This window comes from Hippopotamus amphibius, chromosome 3 (genome assembly GCF_030028045.1).
Source record: "Hippopotamus amphibius kiboko isolate mHipAmp2 chromosome 3, mHipAmp2.hap2, whole genome shotgun sequence".
Lineage (NCBI taxonomy): Eukaryota > Metazoa > Chordata > Mammalia > Artiodactyla > Hippopotamidae > Hippopotamus > Hippopotamus amphibius.
The window spans coordinates 122,501,879-122,519,993 of NC_080188.1; the positions used below are offsets into that span (position 1 = coordinate 122,501,879).

At 42.6% G+C, this 18,115-nt stretch overlaps 1 long non-coding RNA gene across 1 annotated transcript in view; it reads left to right on the forward strand.

The window, feature by feature from the left end:
- The window catches only part of LOC130849056 (uncharacterized), a 109,706-nt gene that overhangs the window by 33,647 nt on the left and 57,944 nt on the right, over positions 1-18,115 (forward strand). The gene's annotated exons all lie outside the window — the stretch shown is intronic.

The window sequence follows — 18,115 nt, forward strand, 5'->3', positions numbered from 1 at the left end:
TCTCCAGGATAGATCACATTTTGGGTCATAAATGAAGCCTTGGTAAATTCAAGAAAATTGAAATTGTATCAAGCATTATTTCTGACCACAACGCTATGAGATTAGAAATCAATTACAGGAAAAACACTGTAAAAAGCACAAACACATGGAGGCTAAACAATACACTACTAAATAACCAAGAGATCACTGAAGAAATCAAAGAGGAAATCAAAAAATACCTAGAGACAAATGACAATGAAAACCCAACAATCCAAAACCTATGGGATGCAGCAAAGGCAGTTCTAAAAGGGAAGTTTATAGCGATACAATAATACCTCAAGAAACAAGAAATATCCCAAATAAACAATCTAACCTTACACCTAAAGAAACCAGAGAAAGAAGAGCAAACAAAACCCAAAGTTAGTAGATGCAGAGAAATCATAAAGATCAGAGCAGAAGTAAATGAAATAGAAACAAAGAAAACAATAGCAAAAATCAATAAAACTAAAAGATGGTTCTTTGAGAAGATAAATAAAATCGATGAACCTCTAGCAAGACTCATCAAGAAAAAGAGGGAGAGGACTCAAATCAATAAAATTAGAAAGGAAACAGGAGAAGTTACAATGGACACCACAGAAATACAAAGCACCATAAGAGACTACTACAAGCAACTATATGCCAATAAAATGGACAACCTGGATGAAATGGACAGATTCTTAGAAAGGTATAACCTTCCAAGACTGAATCAGGAAGACATAGAAAATATGAACAGACCAATCACAAGTAATGAAATTGACACTGTGATTAAAAATCTCCCAAGAAACAAAAGTCCAGGACCAGATGGATTCACAGGTGAATTTTATAAAACATTTAGAGAAGAACTAACACCCATCCTTCTCAAACTCTTCAAAAAAAGTGCAGAGGAAGGAACACTCCCAAACTCATTTTATGAAGCCACCATCACCCTGATACCAAAACCAGACAAAGATACTACAAAAAAAGAAAACTACAGACCAATATTACTGATGAATTTAGATGCAAAAATCCTCACCAAAATACTAGCCAACAGAATCCAACAACACATTAAAAGGATCATCCACCATAATCAAGTGGGGTTTATCCCTGGAATGCAAGGATTCTTCAATATATGCAAATCAATCAATGTGATACTCCATATTAATAAATTGAAGGATAAAAACTACATGTTCATCTCAAGAGATGCAGAAAAAGCTTTTGACAAAATTCAACACCCATTTATGATAAAAACTCTCCAGAAGGTGGGCATAGAGGGAACCTACCTCCACATAATAAAGGCCATATATGACAAACCCACAGCAAACATCATTCTCAATGCTGAAAAACTGCAAACATTCCCTCTAAGATCAGGAACAAGACAAGGATGTCCACTCTCACCACTACTATTCAAAATAGTTCTGGAAATCCTTGCCACAGCAATCAGAGAAGAAAAAGAAATCAAAGGAATCCAAATTGGAAAAGAAGAAGTAAAACTGTCACTATTCACAGATGGCATGATATTATACATAGAAAATCCTAAAGATGCCACCACAAAACTACTTGAGCTAATCAACGAATTTGGTCAAGTTGCAGGATACAAAATTAACACACAGAAATCTCTTGCATTTCTGTACACTAACAATGAAAGATCAGAAAGAGAAATTAAGGAAACAATCCCATTCACCACTGCAACAAAAAGAATAAAATACCTAGGAATGAACCTAACCAAGGAGGTAAAAGACCTGTACTCAGAAAACTATAAGACACTAATGAAAGAAATTAAAGATGATACAAACAGATGGAGGGACATACCATGTTCTTGGATTGGAAGAATCAACATTGTGAAAATGACTATACTACCCAAAGCAATTTACAGATTCAATGCAAACCCGATCAAATTACCAATGGCATTTTTCACAGAACTAGAACAGGAAATTTTACGACTTGTATGGAAACGCAAAAGACCCCGAGTAGCCAAAGAAAGCTTGAGAAGGAAAGACAGAGTTGGTGGAATCAGGCTTCCTGACTTCAGGCTATACTACAAGGCTGCAGTGATGAAGACAGTATGGTACTGGCACAAAAACAGAAATATAGATCAATGGAACAGAATAGAAAGCCCAGAGATAAACTACGATCAACTAATCTATGACAAAGGAGGCAAGGATATACAATGGAGAAAAGGCAGCCTCTTCAATAAGTGGTGCTGGGAAAACTGGACAGCTGCATGTAAAAGAATGAGATTAGAACACTCCCTAACACCATACAAAAAATAAACTCCAAATGGATTAAAGACCTAAATGTAAAGCCAGACACTATAAAACTCCTAAAGGAAAACATAGGAAGAACACTTCGACGTAAATAACAGCAAGATCTTTTTTGATCCACCTCCTAGAGTAATGGAAATAAAAACAAAAATAAATAAGTGAGACCTAATGAAATGTCAAAGCTTCTGCACAGCAAAGAAAACTATAAGCAGGATGAAAAGACAACCCTCAGAATACGAGAAAATATTTGCAAACGAATCAACAGACAAAGGACTAATCTCCAAAATATATACCCAGTTTATCCAGCTCAATATCAAAAAAAACAAACAACCCAATCAAAAAATGGGCAGAAGACCTAAATAGGCGTTTCTCTAAAGAAGACATACAGATGGCCAAGAGGTACATGAATAGCTGCTCAACATCACTAATTGTTAGAGAAATGCAAATCAAAACTACAATGAGGTATCACCGCACACTGGTCAGAATGGGCATCATCAGAAAATCTACAAACAGTAAATGCTGGAGAGGGTGCAGAGAAAAGAGAACACTCTTGCACTGTTGGTGGGAATGTAAATTGATACAGCCACTATGGAGAACAGTATGGAGCTTCCTTGCAAAACTAAAAATAGAGTTACCATATGACCCAGCAATCCCACTGCTGGGAATATACCCAGAGAACACCATAATTCAAAAAGACACATGCACTCCAATGTTGATGGCAGCACTATTTACAATAGCCAGGACATGGAAGCAATCTAAATGTCCATCAACAGATGAATGGATAAAGAAGATGTGGTACATATATACAATGGAATATTGCTCAGCTGTAAAAAGCAAGGAAACTGGGACATTTCTAGAGGCATGGATGGACTTGGAGACTGTCATACAGAGTGAAGTGAGTCAGAAAGAGAAAAACAAATATTGTATATTAACCCATATATGCGGACTATAGAGAAATGGTACAAATCAACCGGTTTGCAAGGCGGAAATAGAGACCCAGATATAGAGAACAAACATATGGACACCGAGTGGGGAAAGCGTGGAGGGTTGGGGGGGAATGAATTGGGAGATTGGGATACCAAATTGTACGCTCTAAATATATGCAGTTTATTATATGTTAACTGTATCTCAATAAAATTCTAAAAAAAAAAAAAAAGAAATACCATAGACTGGGTAGCTTATAAACAACAGAAATTTATTTCTCACAGTTCAGGGGGCTGGGAAGTCCAAGATCAAGGTGCTGGCAGGTTGGATGTCTGGCAAGAGGGTTCACTTCCTAGACCACTGTCTTTTTGCTTTCACTTCTCATGGTGGAAGGGTCAAGGACTTCTTGTATAGGACACTCAACCCATTTATGAGGGCTCCACCCTCCTGACCTAATCACCTCCCAAAGACCCCATCTCCAACACACTGGGGATTAGATCTCAACAGATGAACTTGAGGGAGACACAAATATTCAGTCCATAGTATACTGTATGATTCCGATTATATGACATTCTGGAAAAGGCAACTTATGGAGACAGTAAAAGTCCAGGGGATAGAGGGGAGGGAGGGGTGAATAGATGGAGCAAAGAGGATTTTTAGGTCAGTGAAACTATTTTGTATGATACTATAATGGTAGATACATGTGTCGAAACCCATAGGATGTGTAACACTAAGAGTCAACCCTAATGTAAACTATGGACTTTGGGTAATGATGTGTCAATATTGGGTAATCAGTTGTAACAAATGTGCGGGGTAGGGGATGTTAAAAGTGGGGAAGGCTATGTGTGTGTGTGGACATAGAGCGGGAATATAGGAACTCTCTGAACTTCCTGATCAATTTTGCTGTAAACCTAAAACTGTCCTAAAGATTAAAGTGTATAAAAAAACAACGAAAGAGACCTTAAAAATAAAAAAAACCAACTGTCAGATGTAATCCCACCCTGAGTCAAAACGCTAGGTGGTCTCTGAAAGTAGCCACTTTCTAAATCCGGGATTTGAGCAAGTTATGGGATCACTCCAGAGCTTGATTTATTTTCTGCTTGAAAATGAAGAGTTGGGCTAGATCAGTGGTTCTCGGGCTTTTGCATTTTTCATGAAGAAGTAAATTAAAAATGGAAATTAGTGTAGGGTTGTCCACTTTTCATTTTGTCAAATAAACATATTTTTAAAACACCATCTAGTGTTGCCATTTCATTATAAAAAAATTTTTTTGTACAAAAAAATCAGGACTTTTTTCCCCCTCAGATCTTTATTGGAGTATAATTGTTTTACAATGTTGTGCAGTTTCTGCTGTGCAACAAAGTGAATCAGCTGTATTTACACATATATCCCCATATCCCCCCCTCGTGAGCCTCCCTACCCTCCTCCCTATCCCACCCCTCTAGATCTTCACAAAGCATCAAGCTGATCTTGCTGTGCTCTGCAGCTGCTTCCCACTAGCTATCTATTTTACATTTGGTGGTATAGCTATGTCTATGCTGCTCTCTCACTTCATCCCCGTTCCACCCCCCCACCCCACCCCCCCTCCTGTGTCCTCGAGACCATTCTCTGTGTCTGTGTCTTTATTCTTGTAGGACATAATTTTTAAATAAAAGGCAGTCCCTTACATTGATTACCCTTAGTTTTATGGAAAACTCCATGTTTTCCTCTTTTTTTTTTTTTCCTATGTTTTTGGACTAACTGCTGAAAACTCTATCCTATCTGGAACCAGTTTGTGGACCATCACTTGGACTGACTAAATGATATCTTAGTCAAACCTAATATTCTGAGACTTGATGCACAAGTGGGTTTGTGTTGCAGAAATGTCCAAAATAGATGCCTTCAGTGCTGGTCCTATGCAAACAGTGAAGAATAACCATCAGTGCCATAGTCCCTGTTCTATATGCTGGGCATATTATTGCTAATACTTAAAACAACCCCATGGGATAGGCATCACTGGAGACAAAACTGAGGCTTGGAAAGAGTGAGTAACCTGTCAGAGTCCTGCTGTAGTAGTGGCAGCACCAAGACACAGACCCAGGGCTGTGTCGACCCCAAAGCCCATATTATTTCTGCCTTCAGATTGTGGTTTTCTGCCTCATGTGCTCTTTTCTTCTGGTAGCAACATTCTCCTCTTCTGAAAATGGCTCCCCTCCCCACTCCATGTGGACTCTTTGAGATCAATCTCCAGGCCCTAGTTGACTCATCCAGGCATGCGAACTTGATCCAAGGAGGGTGTGCAAGTCAGAGTTCTTCCTCCTGTGTCTGAGTTTACACGTTGAGAGATTAAGAGGCATACCTTCCAATGCAGCAAGCCGTCAGACCTAAGACCCAGTAGTTCTCAGCCGTCTCTCCACCAGACAGTGGTCTGCAAGGAGAGAAAAGGAGAGAGAAGGAAGTGACATCAAGGAGGAACAGAGAAGGGAAGGACCTGGCAGCCTTCAATTCCTGCATCTGCTGGTGCCAAGCCCCTCCACCCCCACCTCTCTGTAGTCAGATTGTCCCACCTTTCCTTGAATGTACTGAGGCAACAAATCCCTCCTTTTTCCTGAGCCAATTTGAGTTTTATCCCATGCAACCAGTACAGCTTCCATCCCATTATTCTTCCCTGGGAAGGAGGCAGCACTAAATCATAGTGGAAAGAATGTGGACTTCAGAGTAAGATCCTTGACAAGATGTGGCTAAAACAATACTTTATGGTGTTTGAGCTTTAGCACTTCTGTTAAGCCACTGCAGAGGGGACAAGAGACTGGGCTGTTGTCTCAAACACCAGAGAGTAGTACATTCAGGCTGTTATTGTCCCGGAGGACAAAGGTCTTAGATCCATTTCAGAAAAGGAAACAGAACCACAAACACTGTATGTTCATTTTCAGTTCACTGGCTCTTGACATAATAACAAAAAGTACAATTGATGAATGAAAACTCTCTTCTCCACCAGTCATGCTTTCTAATTTTAACATTTTACAGTTGTATTTGTCCTTTAGAATATATTATGTACATCCATATGGTTCGAAATTCAAAAAATTCAAAAAGTGATACGGTAAAAATTCTCCCTCTCAGCTGTGTCCCTGGCCCAGTCCTCGCTATCTCCCAGGCAACCAGTGTAGCCAGTAAAAAAATCTTTCCAGAGGGATTCTTTACATGTACACATTGGCTTTTGCTGCATGACAAGTCACTCCAAAACTTAATGGCTTAAAATAACAAGCATTTGTATTCACTCTAGATTCTGTGGGCCAGCTGGGCAGTTCTTGCCCAGGCGTATTCAGTGGGATGGATGGTCTAGAATGGCCTTAGTCACGTGTCTGGCAGACGGCAGGCTGTTTGGTCTAGGGAGTCGTCACATATCTGGAAGTTGGCTCAATGTCAATGTCAACCTGGGTGACAGACAGCCACCCCCCAACATGCAGCAGGCTAGCCCAGCCTCCCTCATGTGATGACAGGAGATTCCCAGCAGTAAATGAGGGCACGCTCCAATGCACAATTACTCTTTGAGCCTCTGCCTTCATCACATTTGCTAATGAACCTCTGGCCAAAGCAAATTAAATCAAAGCCAAGTCCAGATTCAACGGGGTCTGGAGAAATAGACTCCACGTTTTGATGGAAAGAGCTTTAAAATCACTTTGCAGAAGGGCTTCCATGCAGGGATGACAAGAATTTGTGGCTTTTTTTTTTTCCTTTTTGCAGTCTACCACAGCATATGTCTATGAGTATGAGTGTATGTACTCTGTGTGTGTGTTTATACTTTTTCCTATCTTTTACAGAAATGGTAGCACACTGTTTTATGGCTTTTTATAAGTATTTACAAGACTTAATGTCTACCATAACATAAAAGTTATACATGGTGAAGACAGATTGTTGTCAAACAATTTGACAAGAGAGTTATCTCTCTCTGTCAAATAAAACAGAGAGGTCTGTAATTTACTATAAATTTACAGAACAGGCTTCACTTTAGTTTTGCCTGGTACTTTTGCCTGAGTTGACTCATCAGCTACAGGATCTTGGTATAATTCTCAAAGATGGCAAAGTCAGCTTCTCAGGAAGTACCCACACAGTTCCTGAATAACCAAAGTACTTTTTGGTCCAAGGATTTGCTTCAGGGTCTCCATTTAATTAGAGTGGATTCCCTTCTTGAAAGAAGACTCATTTTTCTGTTAGCCTTTATCCAAGACCGTGTTCTTCTTCAGGTCTCAAATGTCACCTTCCCCAGAAGCCCTTCCCACCCAGTATAAAAGAGCACCCCACTTCAACTCCCAGCTTTCCTCTCCTTCCTTCCGGCTTTATTCTTCTCTATAATACAATCACCACCTGACAAGGTGTATATTTATTTGTTGGTCTGTTTATTATCCTTCTGTGCCTAGCTCTAGGAGGGTAGGGACATTCTCTTGCTTACTCGTGTATCCCCTGCACCTAGAATGGCACACATACAGAAGGCCCTTGGTACGTATTTATTGAATAAGTGAAAATAGCGAGTATTTCCACGCACTAGTCACCTTTCTAAGCCCCAGTGACCTCATCTTTAAGATGGAGGTTCTTAACCCCTGCTTCATTAGGGTTCCATGCAAAGTAAGTGAGTGATGTACATACAACACCTCATATAATGCATGACACCTAGACAGACCTCCACTGCCCAGAAAATGCACTCACAGGGAACTGCCTGGCAGTCCAGTGTTAGGACTCGGAGCTTTCACTGCCAGGGCCCAGGTTCATTCCCTGGTTGGGGAACTAAGATTCTGCAAGCTGCATGGCTCAGCCAAAAAAAAAAGAAAAGAAAAGAAAAAAAAGAAAAGAAAAGAAAATGCACTCATGGCTTTCACTTATACAAGGGCATAAACATTCATAACAGCAAGTAGTACATTTCTTGGGACATTTGAACTTTAGTGTGCATCAAAACCTTGAAAGTTAGGTTTTTATAAGGTTACTCTGGACTTCCCTTGCAGTATAGCAAACCAATCACGTGTGCTAATCTTCCTCCTCTCCTGACACTCCATTAAAATTAGAAAAAGAAACAGAAAACTAAGCTCATAATATCAAGGAGAATAGCATGGACCATCTGTGGATGATGGATTTCAGTGAATTTCTGCAAGATATAAAGTGGATAGAGGGACTTCCCTGGTGGTCCAGTGGCTAAGACTCTACACTCCTAATACAGGGGGCCTGGGTTCGATCCCTGATCAGGGAACTAGATCCCACATGCCACAACTAAGAGTTCACATGCTGCAACTAAAGATCCTGTATGCTGCAACTAAGACTCAGTGCAGCCAAATAAATAAACAATTAAAATAAATATTGAAAAAAAAATAAAGTGGAGAGAAATGCCTTGATGGATGGAGTGGAATAAACCATAGCTAAGAATAGGCACTGGCAGATACAGTCAACCTGCTGAGCAGAATCCCAGGAAGGAGGGTACCTCCGGTCAGAGTGTGGGAGCAAGATGGGAAGGCCCTGTCAGGGATTACTGAAAGTCCGTCTGTTGAACTGTTACCGTGTGGAGCTAAATCGGACCCCATGTTAGATCTGTTTCTTTGACTTTAACTTTTGCTTTTTGTTGCTTTTGTTATTGTAATCATACATGATGGCCTGCCTCCAGGAACACTGGCCCTCTGCCCAAATGTTGAACTAAAGTGCCTCTGTTCAGCCCACCTGCAGACAATCTGCCCTGCCCACCTGTGTGAATGGCTGAAATTAACATTTCCCCTCACTGAGGCTGGTTATTCCTGGAGATCTTTTATAAGACTGACAGCCCCTTTAACTTTACTTCCCCACAGCCCCTCCCTCTCTGGTTCTCTAAAACAAACTAGCATCCAGACCCCAATAAGATGGTTTTTTGAGGAGACATTAGTCTGCCATCTTCTAAGTTTGCTGGCTTTCTGAATAAAGTCATATTCCTTGCCTCAACACCTCGTCTCCGATGCATTGGCCTGTCGTGCAGCGAGCAGAATGAGCTTGGACTCGGTAACAGAACTACTGTATCTATCAGCTGCCCCCACTCCCGTACCTTGTTCCTCCATCCTCACTCCTGTGCCAGTAGCTAGGCAGCTGTTTTAGACTTAGCCAAAAAGCCAGGAAGAATATTCTCCAAAGAAACTGAATGAACTGCAGCTAAAGTGAGTGTTGGTACCCAGAGGAGAGGCCTCTTCATTCTGCCTCTTAAGGTTTCGCGCAACCCAAAGGCTAGCTTCTTGCCCCATCACTCATCCTAAAGCATCACATGAAGTCAACAAGCCCTACCCAGGTACATAGATGGACCAGTCAGGAGAGAGGCTTTGTAGGCTAAGAGGAAATGCCCACTGACTACTAGAATAACCAACCTTGGCTTCATTAATAGATGTAAAACCTCAGCCAAGGATGAAAACCAAGGGCATGGAAGAGAAAGACAAACCATTCCTTCATGGAGAGCCAAAGTCGATCATTCACTGGGCCTGGGACATTCTTCTTAGAAGGGGAAAGAAGACAGACAACAGAGAAACAGGAAGTAAAGGGGGGAGAGGAAATATTTACTCAGCATGTACATCTGCCCTCGGTGCTAGGCACAGAAAGGAGTAAGATCAACCCCTCACTTATACGTGTAGGGATGGGGGAGGACTTCACAGAGAGAGTGTATCCGAGGGGTTCTTGGGTGGTGTGATAGTTAATTTTATGTGTCAACTTGGCTGTGCCACAGTGCCTAAATCTTTGGTCAAACATTATTCTGGATGCTTTTGTGAGGGTATTTTTTGGATGAGATTGACATTTAAATTAGTGGACTTTGAGTAAAGCAGATTCCTTACTCTCCATAATGTGGGTGGGCCTCATACAATCAATTGAAGGTCTTAATAGACCAAAGACTGACTTCCCCAAGCAAGAAGGGATTCTGCCAGCAGATGGCCTTTAGACATGACCTGCAACTTCGGCTCTTCTCTGGGTCTCCAGACTGCCCACCTGGCAGATTTTGGAGTTGCCAGTCATAATTTTTTAAAATAATCTCTCTCTCCATATATATTTATATTTATATTTATATTTATATTTATATTTATATTTATATTTATATTCGTTCTGTTATGTTTCTCTGGAGAGCCCTGACTACCACAAATGGGTATCTCTGGCCTTCTCCAAGGGCTCTCCTGGCCCATTTTGCTCATGGAAAAGATGGGTGTTTGAGAGTAGATGTTAGAGAGTCAATGATGGACTAAGTTGAGACAGTCATTCTATTCCAGGGAGGTAGAAATAAAGCTAGGGAATTGCTTGTCACAACAGAGATAGTTTGAGAGCGAGATGGGTGTACACACAGACCTCTCATCTCTGCCACTTTACACCTGTGGGCAGGGGGTGGTGGCGGTGCTCAGGCATGAGCCTGAGCCCTGGGGGTGTGGTGATGAGCAGGACTCTAAGGAAGAAGACATTAAAGTCATAATTGCTGCATCTCAACTGTGCCCAGTGCTGCCAAGAAGTGCGGCTGCTGAGGGTGCTGAGAGGACCACGCCTGGTTGGGAAGTCAGGAAGGACTTCTCTGAGGAGGTGACATTGGTCTAAGATCCAGAGGAGTGGGAGTCAGCTGGGAGTGGGGAAGAACCTTCCAGCCAGAGGGAATGGCATGGGGGAAAACCCAGACGAGGAGGAATTTTGCAGAGCTGAGAAGTCTAATGTGGCTGGAGCGAAATGGGTGAAGAAGAAAGTGGTGGAGCTGAAATTGGAGCAGTAACAGGGGAGGTGGGAAGAATCTTGTAGGTCAACATAAGGAAGGCAGGCACTATTTTAAGGCACCTGGAAAATTATGGAATGGTGTTCATTAGGAAAGTGGCCTGAGTATTTCTTCAGCTACTGTTCCTCTCTCCCCCACTTCCTCCTCTCCTTCTGCAACTCGAATAACATGTACATGAGGATGCTGGATATTCCCACAGGTCATGGATGCTCTACTTATTTCGATGGCTTCTCTTGTTGCGGAGCATGGGCTCTAGGCACGTGGGCTTCAGTAGCTGCGGCACGTGGGCTCAGTAGTTGTGGCTCGAGGGGTTGTGGTCCATGGGTTCAGTGGCTCCGCAGCATGTGGGATCCTCCCAGCCCAGGGATCGAACCCGTGTCCCCTGCATGGGCAGGCAAATTCTTAACCACTGCACCACCAGGGAAGTCCCTGTTGTGGACAGTTTCTATTATGTCTTTAAGTACACTGACCTCTTCTTCTGCAGTCTCTCATTGGCTGTTTATCCCACCCAGTGTAATTTTCATCTTAGATAGTGTACTTTTCATCTCTAGTTCAGTTTGGGTCTTTTTTTTTTTTTTTTTAAATCTTTCATTTCTCTCCTCATCTTGCTCCTGTTTTCCTCTAGCTTCTTGAACACATGGAACAAGCTTTTTAATATCCTTGTGTGCTAATCCCATTATCTCTGTCAATACTGGGTCTATTTCTATTCATTGGTGGCCCTCTAGGATATGGGCCACACTTGCTGCTGCCTTGCATGCATAGTAATATCTGATTGGCTGCCAGACATTGTCAAAGTTTACGCTAATGGATTTTACTGATTTTGTTTAAATAGTGTTGGGCTTTGTTCTGACATGCAATTAGTTACTTGGAATCAATTTGATCCTTTGAGACTTGCTTTTAGGCTTTGTTGGAGGGAGTCTCTTGCAGCCTTTAATCTAGGGCTAATTCATTCCCTTGGCTAAGGTGCTGCCCTCTCTGTGGGGAGATCTTTGCACTCCGGCTGCTGGAACCATTCCCAGCGCTGTATGTGCTCCAGGAATTGTTTGGCTTACAGATTTCTGGTGGTTCTTTCCCTGACCTCAAGTGGTTTCCCCTCCCAGGCGTTCTGGTCACCACTCAGCCAGGGGCTCAAGGACATTCTCCTGTGGTGCTCCATGCATCCCCTCCTAACTGATGTGGAACTTTCTTGTGACCTAGTCAGGATGATTTCAGGATGCAAACTGGTATTGTTTCCCCTCTTCTGCTTAGAGGGCTTTGCTGGCCCCCGACCATGGCTCTTATTTATTTGTTTATCTGCTTATTTATTTATTTATTTGGCTGCACCAGGTCTTAGCTGTGGCACGCAGGATCCTCAGCTGCGGCATGCGAACTCTTAGTTGTGACATGTGGGATCTAGTTCCCTGATGAGGGATGGAACCTGGGGCCCCTGCATTGGAAGTGTGGAGTCTTAGCCACTGGGACTACCAGGGAAGTCCCATGGCTCTTGTTGTCTGTGGTCTTCTGCTCATTTTCTCATTTCAGCAAGAAGGTGTGGGCTTCCAAGAATGAGACAGCATGGCTTGTGAATTTTATTTTTTTTAATCTGGAATCATATCAGGGCTTAGGTGAAGCAATAGAAAATGGCATTTTAAGTAATCCCTGCCTGAGGGGTCTCCTCTGCCCTTCTGTCCTGGAATTACTCCCTGAACTAAAACCCATCAGCTGCCTTTTTTTTTTTTTTTTAAGGAAAGAAATGTAAGTATTATTCAACACAAAAAACTACTACCTGGCTCCCATAAGCTGACTTTTAACTTGTGGTCTTTTGCTTCTGTAATGGAGTCAATGGAACGTGATTTTCTGACTTGCCCTGACTAAAATCCATGGAATTCACATGTGAGCATACCCAAACATCATATTTTAAAACTAACCTCTCCAGAGGAGTCTTCTTTTTTCTTTTTTTCTCCTGTAGCAATGGTAGAACCATTGATAAAAGACTCGGTCACAGTGGATACCCTAGGGCCCAGGGTTACAGATTGACATGTCAGAAACTTACAGAGACAGATTATTGAGGAAAATTAGCAGGAGGTTTTTCCATACTATAAAGCTAAATCACTTGCTGTCTCAGCAAGGGTGTCAGTGACTTGACAAAGTGGGGACAGAGGGGAGCCACAGTGCCCAGCCTGTTAAAGGAGAAGCCCTTTTAATTTTTTTCTTTTTTGAATTGAGGCAAATTCGTATAACATAAAATTAACCACTTTAAAGTGTATATATATATTTAAAGCTCTTTATCAGTGTACACTTTAAATTTATTTATTTATTTGTTTATTTTATTGGCTATGTTGGGTCTTTTTTGCCGTGCGCGGGCTTTCTTTTTAGTTGCAGTGAGTGGGGGCTACTCTTTGTTGTGGTGCGCGGGCTCCTCATTGCCGTGGCTTCTCTTGCTGCGCAGCACGGGCTCTAGGCGCATGGGCTTCAGTAGTTGCAGCACATGGGCTCAGTAGTTGTGGCTCACGGGCTCTAAAGCGCAGGCTCAGTAGTTGTGGCGCACAGACTTAGTTGCTCCATGGCATGTGGGATGTTCCTGGAGCAGGGATCGAACCTGTGTCCCCTGCATTGGCAGGTGGATTCTCAACCACTGCACCACCTAGGAAACCCTATCAGTGTACACTTTAAAATGCATTTTCTACATTGACAATGTTGTGCAGCCATCACCCTATCAAGTTCTGACATGTCTTCGTCAGCCTAAAAGGAAACCCCGTACTCGGTAAGCAGTCGCTCCCCATCCCCCATCCCGCCCAAACCCCAGAAAGAAGCCTTTTTTTGCTCCAAATTTCTAAGTGCCAGGGTTGGCACTAAGATTATTTTTTCCAAGGGCTTTGAGGCTGGGAGGAAAGAACACACATGAGCTTTAGGGTCAGACAGGAGCAACTTTGTCACTTATCTGTGTGACCTGACCCTAGGCTAGTTGCTTTATCTTTCCAAATCTCAAGTTGGGGATAATATCTACTTTGCATTCAGTGTTGAAATATCTGGAGGGGAATACTTCCTTTTTTTCTTTTGAAGAACTTTTCTTGAGTTACAATTGACATACAATAAACTGCATATATTTAAAGTGTACAATTTGGTATTTTTTTTCTTATTAGTAATGTATATATGGCAATCCCAATCTCCCAGTTCATTCCCCCCCAACCCTCCCCGCTTTCCCCACTTGGTGTCCATGTGTTTGTTCTCTACATCTGTGTCTCTATTTCTGCCTTGCAAACTGGTTGATTTGTACCATTTTTCTATATTCTGCATATATGTGTTAATATATGATATTTGGTTTTCTCTTTCTGACTCACTTCACTCTGTATGACAGTCTCTAGGTCCATCCATGTCTCTCAAATGTCCCAGTTTCATTCCTTCTTATGGTTGAGTAATATTCTATTGTATATATGTACCACATCTCTTTATCCATCCATCTGTTGATGGGCATTTAGGTTGCTTCCATGTCCTGGCTATTGTAAATACTGCTGCAATGAACATTGGGGTGCATGTGTCTTTTAGAATTATGGTTTTCTCTGGGTGGAGGGGAATACTTCTTAAGAATTGAAATGCAGGGGACTTCCCTGGTGGTCCAGTGGGTAAGACTCTGCACGCCCAATGTAGGGTACCCAGGTTCAGTCCCTGGTCAGGAAACTAGATCCTGAATGCATGCCACAACTAAGAATTCCACATGCCACAACTAAAAGATCCCGTGTGCCACAGTGAAGACCAGGCAAAGCCTAAACAAATAAATAAATAAATAAATATTTTTTAAAAAGAGAAAAGAAGAAGAAAGAAAGAAAAGAAACTCAGGTATGGTGGCTGCTGGTGCTTGGGTAGCCCTCTGGGATCTCTGGAGACCACCTCCAGAAGGAAGCCAGATCTGGAGACCACCTCCAGGAGCCCTGATGACCAATGGGCCTTGGTTTAACCACCTATGTGAAAAAATGGCCCCAGATTACCTGCTTATGAGGACTTGTTTCTCTCTCTCTCTCTTTTTACCCTGTCAGTAGACTTCTGGAGAAATGTGTGCATGGGTGTGGGGGGGATGGGAGGGGTTGTTTGTTGTGTTCACCTAGGGCGGGGTCAGCCTTGGCATTTGTTCTGGTAGTTTCCCCTGCAGGCTTGGGTAATGAGACCCATCTTCTGGAAAACAGGGAGGCAGTGAAGGTAGTCGCACAGTGCTGCATGGGTGGGCAAAGGGAGGACACCTGAGATCTTAGAAGGGGAGGCAGCCCACTCTGGGACTGGTCGTTCATCAGAGAGGGGGAGACATTCATCTGGAGGCGAGATGGGGACTGATAAGAAGGAAGTTAGACAGACAGATTGGCCCCGGCCAGCACGTAAGGTCAGCGACTTGGACTTTTTTCTAACGGAACTGAGAAATCTGGAACAGTTTTAAGTAGCAAAGGGGCATCATGAAGGACCCCTCTGGCTGCAGTGCAGGAATGGCTGGTGGTCTGCAGAGGGGTAACAGCGGGAGAGTGAGATGAAATAGATGGACAGGCTTGATGTTGACTGAACACAGCAAGGGAGAGAGAAATCAATACTGACTTCTTGTCTTGGTGCAAACAGTGGGGCCACTGGCTGAGAGAAGGAAAGTGGTAACAAGAGCAGGCCGAGGGGATATGGTAAGTTTAGGTTTGGATATTCTGAGTCTGAGAAACTTGTGTGACACCCAAGTAAGTCTGTCCAGTCAGCAGTTGGAGAGGGAGCTCTGGTTAGAGACATAGGTCTGGGCACTGTGGACCCCTGGGTGTTGAGTGAAGCCGAGAAGCACCTGAGAGCGTGTTTCCAAAAGGAGGAAATGGACAACAGAGTTCAGTGCTTCCAAGAAGCTATGAACAGAGCCCACTGGGTTTTGCAACATGGGACCATTAGTGACGATATTAGGGAGAGCAGTGGTGTGCTGGAGGTGGATGCAGAGGAAGAGGTAAGAAAATGGTGAAAAACGCAGAGGACCCCTTGGAAAGTTTGGCTGTGAAGTGAAGGCTACAGGACTTCACTCAGGGGCATGGAGTTGAGGTGGGGGTATTACAGACATGACAGACTTCAGCATGTTTATATGTTTATGGAAAGGACCAAAAGAGGGCGGGAGACTGTCGGTCCCCTTTGAGGACATTTGGGTGTTTCCAGTTAGGCTCCAAGAACAACAAAGCATTGTACACACATCCTTATGCATTTGTTCAGTTGTTTCCTTGGAATAAATGTCTAGAAATGGAACTACTAGGTCAAAAAGCTATATACATTTTAAATTTAGTTAAATATTATCAAACTGCCCTTCACAACCTTTGAACTAATGTAGGTAACTATTGGTAATGACATCCTCACAAACTTTGAATGTGAAAGGTATAAAATATATACCATTTCTATTTTATATTGTATTTCTTTGGTTACTAATGAGGTTAACATCTCTTCCTATGTCGTTCATTTTTTTAAAAAATTAATTAATTAATTTGGCTGTGTTGGGTCTTCATCGCTGCATGTGGGCTTTCTCTAGTTGTGGCAAGCAGGGGTTACTCTGTTGCGGTGCACGGGCTTCTCAGTGTGATGGCTTTTCTTGTTGTGGAGCACGGGTTCTAGGCACACGGGCTTCAGTAGTTGCAGCATGCAGGCTCAGTAGTTGTGGCACACGGGCATGTGGGATCTTCCCAGACCAGAGCTCGAACCCATGTCCCCTGCATTGGCGGGCGGATTCTTAACCACTTCACCATGAGGGAAGTCCCTCATTCACTATTTTTATTTGTTGAATTCCCTGTTCATATCCATCGTCCATTTTTCTATTGGGATGATAGTCTTTTTTCATTTATTTGTAAGAACTCTCGTACTACGAATATTCATGTAACATGTTTTTACCTGTAAATTTGTCATTTAACATTACTTGTGATATTTTTCCCATACCAAAGTTGAAAATCATTTTATAGTCAGCTCTGTCATTCTTCTCCCTTAGGTTTATTATTTATTTATTTAACATTTATTTATTTGTTTATTTTTGACTGTGTTGGGTCTTCACTGCCGTGCGCAGGCTTTCTCTGGTTATGGCGAGCGAGGGCTGTTCTTCGTTGAGGTGCAGTGGCTTCTCTTGTTGTGGAGCACAGGGTCTAGGCACGTGGGCTTCAGCAGTTGTGGCGCTTGGGCTCAGTAGTTGTGGCTTGTGGGCTCTGGAGCACAGGATCAGTATAGTTGTGACATACAGGCTTAGTTGCTCCGTGGCATGTGGGATCTTCCTGGACCAGGGCTCGAACCTGTGTCCCCTGCATTGGCAGACGGATTCTTAACCACTGTGCCACCAGGGAAGTCCCTCCCTTTGGTTTAGAAGCGGGTGTTTTTGTTCAGTTTCGGCAGCATTTTGGGAACTTCATCTTCTGACTTGCAAGAGTTTTGCCATGTTTCATTTTTTTCTGCTCTTCTCTTGACCCACACTCTAAGCCTCATTAGGGGGTCCATAGTTTTCGTAGATGGAAAAAAAGCCAATATGCCCTTTGTCCTGTTTCCTTTGGTGTCTTGGAATCATTTCTGGGATGAGTAGGCAGCCCCTGAGTTTGCTTTCCTTGGACTCTGGCAGGGCAACTTCTACATGGTGACCTGGCAAAAACTCATGCAGTTCAGCCATCAGGGGGAGGTCCCAGTAAAAAGTCTCTAATCTCTGCAGAAAATTTCCCAAAGCACAGAGTAAGCCTCAACCTGTGCTCAACCACCCCTGGGAAAGCCCAGCATCTTGGACCCTGCCTAGAGAAAATAGTGTAATGAATCCCCATATACCCATTATTGCTTGATTCTCCGAGGACTTAAGAGGTGATGGATGTCACCTATCAGGTGCCCTTGTTGCCACTTTTCTATTCTCGACTTCTTTTCTTGTGTTCTTCCCCTGTCCTTCAGTGACCCCAGTGCTTGGATTACAGACGTAGATTAAATGTCAGAAAATGTGATCCCTGTTGTTGGGGGGAGAGATGTCAGAGATCACTGTGTAGGAGAAGAAAGAATGGTTTCAATTTTATTGTTTATTATAAAAAAATTGAAAATCTACATAATAGTAGAGAAAATAACACAATGCACCCTCAGGTACCCATTATCCAGCTTCAATAATTTTTAACTTACGGTCAGTTTTTGTTTCATCAATATCCCATACATTTCTCCTCAGTGGTATTTTGAAGCAAATCTCAGACATCATAAAATTTTACCATCTGTAAATTTTTTTTCACTTTTTTGGCTT